We start from the raw sequence: 6,061 nt of genomic DNA on the forward strand, positions 1-6,061 counted from the left end.
GCCCGGCCTCGAGCACGAAGGCCCGGCCGAGCCCGGCACCGCGCCCGAAGGCCCGGCCGAGCCCGGTCCCGCGACCGAGGGCACAGCTGAGCCCGGACCCGCGCCCGAAGGCCCGGCCGAGCCCGGCCCCGCGCCCGAGGGCACGGCCGAGCCCGACCCCAGGCCCAGCGAGCTGCGGGCAGAGGCTGCTTCCAGCACTGCATCCTCTGACCTGGCTGCCAGCTCTGACTGGGAAACCGACGAGGGCTGGGAGGAGGCTGACATGGCCCCCACGGAGGGCATGGCCACCACCAACACCATCACCCAGGGCATCCCAGAGACTGAGGCCATGCCCACGCTCACTGTGAGTCCTGGACCCACTCTGGAGTTTTTCCAGAAGGGTTTTTATTCTCTGCAGCAGCCTGGGGCCAGGGCTGAAGGCCTCTCAGGATCACGTGGCCCCTCAAGCCATGTCTGCTGGGCCCCCTCAGCCCCATCACAGTGGGCTGGGAAGGCGAGCACTTCTTGGGGGAAGCTGGGCAAGTTGCTCCCTTGGACAGCACTCCAAGTCTTCCCCATGCCGCTTCCTCCAGGTGCAAGCCGTGGTGAGTGCCATCCTGCAGAGACTCACATCCCGTGAGTCTGTGGACGCCGGGCTGCAAATGGCCATTGTCAGCCTCACTGAAGAACACCCTGCCCACGTTGTGATGAGCCTCCTGCGCTGTGCCCCAACGTGTGACGGGTAGGGGGCACAAGTGCCTCGAGAGCTCGGTGCTCACCGGCCCGTAGGGCCCCTCGCCCTGTACAGCCTGTCCGGCGGGGTCTGCCAGACGGGCGGAGAGCACCGGCACCCTCGGGCCCCTCTGTTTCCTGAGCCTGCTGCCATGCTCCCTCCCGGCCCCACGCAGCTGCACGGGGCACGGTACTGACACACAGCTCTGCTCCCACAGAGCCACCACGCTGCTATGGAGAGCCATGGGCACCTCAGAGGTAGCCGTGGAGGAGGTGCTTCCAGCTCTGCTCTCTGTGATAGAGGAGCAGCCACCGTACGGCGGCTTCCTCTGCAGCGGGGACAACGAGGCCGTCCTTGCCCTGGCTGTGAGTTTCTGGAGCTGGCCTAGGCTGGCCCTCCAGGTCACCTTCTCAGAAGCTCTCCATGCTCTCCCCACCCTGCAGCTCCCTGCCTGGGCTGAAAGCTGGGCTAGGGCCAGCAGGCCGGGTGCTCCCCTGCCTCTCACCCCCGGCCCTGCCTCACGGACACCTCGGCACTGAGCGCTGCCTTGGGGCGCTTTGTCTCTTGCAGGCAACTCTGGTGCTGTGGAGGATTGCAAGCATGCCCGAGTGGCACTACGCAATCCTCCTTCATTCTCCACGCCTGTTGGTGGCTCTGCTCTTGCAAATTGTCACCACCACGGAGCAGAGGCCAGAGGACGTGGAGACCCAGCGCTTCTGGAGAGCGTGCCGGGAGGAACACGGCCTTCCCAGCGAGCCCAACAGGTGCCAGTCGCCCTGTCCTTCCCACGCCCTTGTGGCCAGGGCCAGTGCTCCCAGAGTGACCTGGCCTTGGCTTGGCACACAGGTTTGCAGTGCAGACCATGAAGGCTCTGCTCTCGCGACTGGGCTTTGGAAAGAACCTGCTGGCTCTGGAGCACAAGCAGCTCTGGGACACCCTGCTCTGTGCCAACACCCAGCACTATGCAGCGGGCCTGCTGGCAAGGTGAGATCCCCTACTCCCAGCCGCCACCGCCACCGTTTGTGCCCCGTGCCCGGAGTGCCCCACACAGTCCCGGGGGCTTGTAAGCGAGAGGGCCTCGTCACCGAGGGAGGGCCGAGCAGACTGCAAAGGGCCGGGAGAGGAGGATGCCCAGCAGCAGCTGCCTCCCAAGGGGCCCATGTCCCCTTGCGGAGTGCTGGGGAAAGATGGGACCTCTGTGAGTCACTCCTGGGAGAGGTCTGCACGCCCGGCTCAGGGCCTTGGTGCCTTTTTCCCCTGCCAGGGAGATGCGCTGTGGCTTGAGCCCCTTGTGTCCCCACATGGCCTCGCACCTGCTCAGCCTGCTCATCAGGAAGCAGCCCCGCTGGCATCTGCCTGCCCTGGCGTTCTTTGTGGAGGTGAGCCTGATGGCCAGCGCTGCCTGGCTGAGCTGCCTCTCAGCTCTCTGGCCTCTGGTAGCTGCAGCCGCCTGGGAGGCTGCCCGCGCCCGCTGCTGCTGCTGCCTGGAGCCGGCCCGCTCCCCTGCCACTGCCCTGTGCCTTTCAGCTCCTGGAGTGTCTGGACCTGAGCAGACACGGTCCCAGTGCCCTGTTGGTGCTATCCCGGCACCTGCCGAGCCAGCACGGGGACAGGCTGCGCCTGGAGCTCAGAGGCCTCGTGGTGCTCAGCAAGGAGCCCTCGCTGGTGAGAAGGGGGCAGTGGCTGAAGCCGCGCTGGCAGCGTGGGGCTGGGGAAGGGAGACCTTTGGGCTTGGCTGGCTGCTTTGGCAGCAGAGGCAGCTGCTGCCAGCTCTCCCGACTCCCGCTTCAGCTGCCCGAGTGCCCCAAGCAGCTGTTGGTGCTGCGGCCAGTCACGGCTTCACAGCACAGCCTGGTCTTGCACACAGGCCGGAGGAATACGAGGCCTCTATCAACACCTGGTGGAGCTGCTGGCCCATCCAGATGCAGAGATGGTCGGGATGAGCCTCTCTGTGCTCACGCATGTGCTCCGGGACAAAGACCTCGAGATACCCAGCACCGCCGCCCTGAAGCTGGCTGAGTCCCTGCTGCCACACTTTGAGAAGGTAAGGCTCTGCGCCCCCAGCCAAGGGCACTGGACGCTGCCTGCCTGGAAACTTTGTGCCCTGTGCACTTTAGAGCCTTTGCCCCAGTGGGCCTGGAGTAGTTGATGCTTAGGACTTTTCCTTTCCTCCAGGACAACAGCCATGTGCAGCTGCTCTCCATTCAGCTCTTCGGCAAGGTGCTGGAGCTGGGAGTGGGAGAGAGGGAAAATCCCCTCACGACAGTTGTGAGCCAGAGCCTGCTCCCTCTGTTCTTGCGCTGGCACCACGAGGACGTGCAGGTGGCCGAGGTGAGGTTTGGTGTGATGCTGCCGCATCCCTGGCCGGGGGCTCGGCCGCCTCCTGCCCCGGCGCCTCGCGGGCTCCAGCCTCCCCTGGCCTTGGCACAGGGAGCCGGCTCCCGTGTGACTCACCTGGGCTCTGGTGCCACCTGCGGCTCTCTGCTGCTCTGCAGGCGTCTCGCGAAGCCCTGCGTTGTGCCGCCCGCTTCCTGAGGAGGAGGGATCTCCAGGAGCCGCTGAGGAAGAAGCGGCGGATGAAGTTCGCCGAGAGCCTGGTAAGGACAGCCCGGGAGCCCCAGCCGCAGGCTGGACTGGAGAAGCCCCCCCTGCCCCCGGTGCTCAGTGCGGGGGGCTGGCAGCTGCGCCCCTGCCCGCCGCCGCCGCCGCCGCCGGGCCCGCCAGCCTGCATCCCCCACGCTGCTCGCTGCCCTGGGCCGTGCGCGCCGGCTCGGGCGGTGCCGGGCGCAGGGAGCGCCCGGCCCAGGGGCAGAGCCCGCTCCGAGCCTTCCCTGCCGCCTCTCCCCGCAGCTGCTGCAGGACGAGAGCCGAGCGGCCGAGCACCTGCGCTGGGCCCTGCCGCACCTGCGGAGCCCACAGAGGCCCCTACGAGAGGCGGCCGTCAGGTTCCTCGGTGAGCCAGCAGCCCGGCGCCCCTCCCCGCCTCCCGGCCCGGCCGCTGCCCCGGCAGCGGGAGCCGCGCCCGGGCCGCTGCAGCCCCGCCCGCCCTGGGCGCTGCCGCCACCCTCCCGCAGCCGTGCCGTCGGCCGGCAGCGTGCGGCAGGGGCCCGGCACGAGCTCTGCCCGGCAGGAGGGCGTGCGGCCGCAGGGCTGGCAGCGCCCGTGTCGGGCAGCTGTGCCGCCCGGCGCCGCCACATGCTCTGTCTTAACAGGGGTGGCCGGAGTGCTCATGATGGGGCAGAAGGAGGAGCTCCAGGTCCTCAGTCAGGGTGAGTCAGGGCAGCCGCGTGGCAGCGAGTACCGCCCGGGGGAGGGGGGGCAGCAGCTGCAAATCCCGGCCCCGCAGCTACAATCCCTGACCGGGCTGCCGAGGGCTCTGCTCCCTGTGCGGACCAGGGGCGGCGGGGGCACAGCCCGGAGACCTTTCGGGGACACGTGGCGGATCCGTGGCCAGCACCTTCTGCCCGAAGCCCTTGTCTCCCGCTCCCTCCTGGCTATGGCGAGAGCCGGCCGGCATGGCCCTGGCAGGAGGCTTTCCTTGGATTCCCTCAATTTGGCTTCTGACCGTGGCTCTGTTCCTCTCTCTTCCAGCTCTTCAAGCCCTCAGGGAAGACGAGAGCCCATCCTCCATGAACACATGGATTCAGATGAAATTCGAAAGAAGATCTGCAGAACTTCGTTTGTCTCCTGGACCAGATGTACCTGTACCGGCCTCCTTCGATGATTTCCAGTTGGGACCGCCTGCAGCTCCAGGCACGGCTCTGGCTGCTCTCAGCTGAGCCTGTGCGAAGCTCCAGCAGCTCCTGCCATCTCTCTCCCTGTTGGCAGCTCCTTCCCTGCAGCCCTCAGGCCCTGCCCATGCCCTTTTTTACCTCCCAGCTCACCCCTTCGCTTTGCTTTCCCTTAATAAACTGTTTGTGTTTTTCACTTTACTCACGTCTCCGTGGAGTTGAAGCGGCGCAAAACCTGAGCCCGGGGACACGCAGGGCCCTGCTGCCGTTCTCCTCCCCGCTGTGTTCCGTGCACGGGCAGAGAGGAACAAGGGCAGCTCAGGCTGCAAAGGTCCCTGTCCCGCTGCTCCAGCTGCACAGCAGCATGGAGTTAAAGGACGTGCTGAGCACGCTGAAGGGGAAAAGGACCCTGGCTTTTAGAAGAGCCAACTCCAAACCCAGCCGTGAAGGATTCCAGTGCAGGCATCCACCGAGGGCAAAGGAGCCTGTAATGGCAGAAGTTTCCACCAAGAGCTTCCTGAAAGCACAGCGATGCTCCATCCCTACACAGGGACAGGAAGAGGGCAGGACAAGAGACCACCGTGGCCTAGCAGTGAGCTTTGGGTGTGCCGTAAAGCAAAAGAAGCAGCAGCGGCAGCGGAGTGGCTGGGACTCGGGAGCGCGACCGTCCCAGCGGCCGCAGCGCTGTCAGGCAGCGCCTAGATGCTGGGCACGCTTCCGGCAGCTCTGGTCTCCCCAGAAGTGGGGAATCAGGCAGCCCCTGCCTCAGACCCAGTCAGAAACCCAACCAAGTGAGACCAGAGGCAGGGGCCCCTTCCCATCCCTCTGGGGCACGGCTGCAAAACAGCCGCTGTGTCTTCCTGCGCCTGTGTCTGGGCTGTGCTGAGCCCAGAGCCAGCCAGCTTGGGCTCTGCTGTGCCAAGAGCGTTCTGGGCAGGCAGGCAAAAGTGCTGCGTGCACAGTGGGGAAGGGGCTCACAAGAGCCTCCTGCGGGAACTGGGCTCCGCTCCCTGGCTGGGAACAGCCTGGTTTTGCTGCCGTGAGCGCAGGCAGGAGTTCAGGCACTTGAACAGGCAGCGGACACCTCTTGTTTCTAGGGGGCCAGGGGCTGCGCGCCACAAGGGGCACGAGGAAAGAGACTCGGGAGAAGGACGATGAGCTCGAGCTGCAGTGCTTCTGCTACAAGGTGCAGAAGTAATTCAGCCTTGCCAGGGTTTCCTAAGTGTGTGTTGGTGTTGCCCGGGAAATGGACACATTTGGGGAAATGGACACATTTGGGAAATGCCTTTGGAAGAGAGGGGCTTGCTTCTCAAGCAAAGTGCTTCCCCAGGAGCCCCCAGTGAGGTAGGTGCAGCTGTCTCCCTTTGGCTCCCTGCCCCCCTTTTGTCCTTGAGGCCCCTTGCACTTGGCTGAGGGGCGTGGGAAGGGAGAAGGCTGTGAGGAGCAGCTTTGGCATCTGCCTGGTCCTGCAGAGACCAAGCCAAGCACCAGCAGCAGGGTGTGTCCCGCCCCTTTCAGCACAGGACAGAGAGGGATCATCTCTGTCCAGCCAAGAGCCCCAAATGCCTCTCAGAGAGCTGTGAATTCAAAGGCCTTTATGCACACATTGATGCCATCT

The 6,061-nt window shown here is 65.6% G+C and overlaps 1 long non-coding RNA gene across 1 annotated transcript; it reads left to right on the top strand.

The window, feature by feature from the left end:
- The first annotated feature begins 3,165 nt into the window (after window positions 1–3,165).
- LOC139592635 (uncharacterized) lies at window positions 3,166–4,644 on the top strand. Its single transcript, XR_011680073.1, has 2 exons — window positions 3,166–3,309; window positions 4,304–4,644. It is a non-coding gene; the product is annotated as an uncharacterized lncRNA (long non-coding RNA).
- The last annotated feature ends 1,417 nt before the right edge of the window (window positions 4,645–6,061 follow it).

Source organism: Agelaius tricolor, unplaced genomic scaffold (assembly GCF_023055355.1).
Source record: "Agelaius tricolor isolate 1412-34295 unplaced genomic scaffold, bAgeTri1.0.p SCAF_8, whole genome shotgun sequence".
Classification (NCBI taxonomy): Eukaryota; Metazoa; Chordata; class Aves; order Passeriformes; family Icteridae; genus Agelaius; species Agelaius tricolor.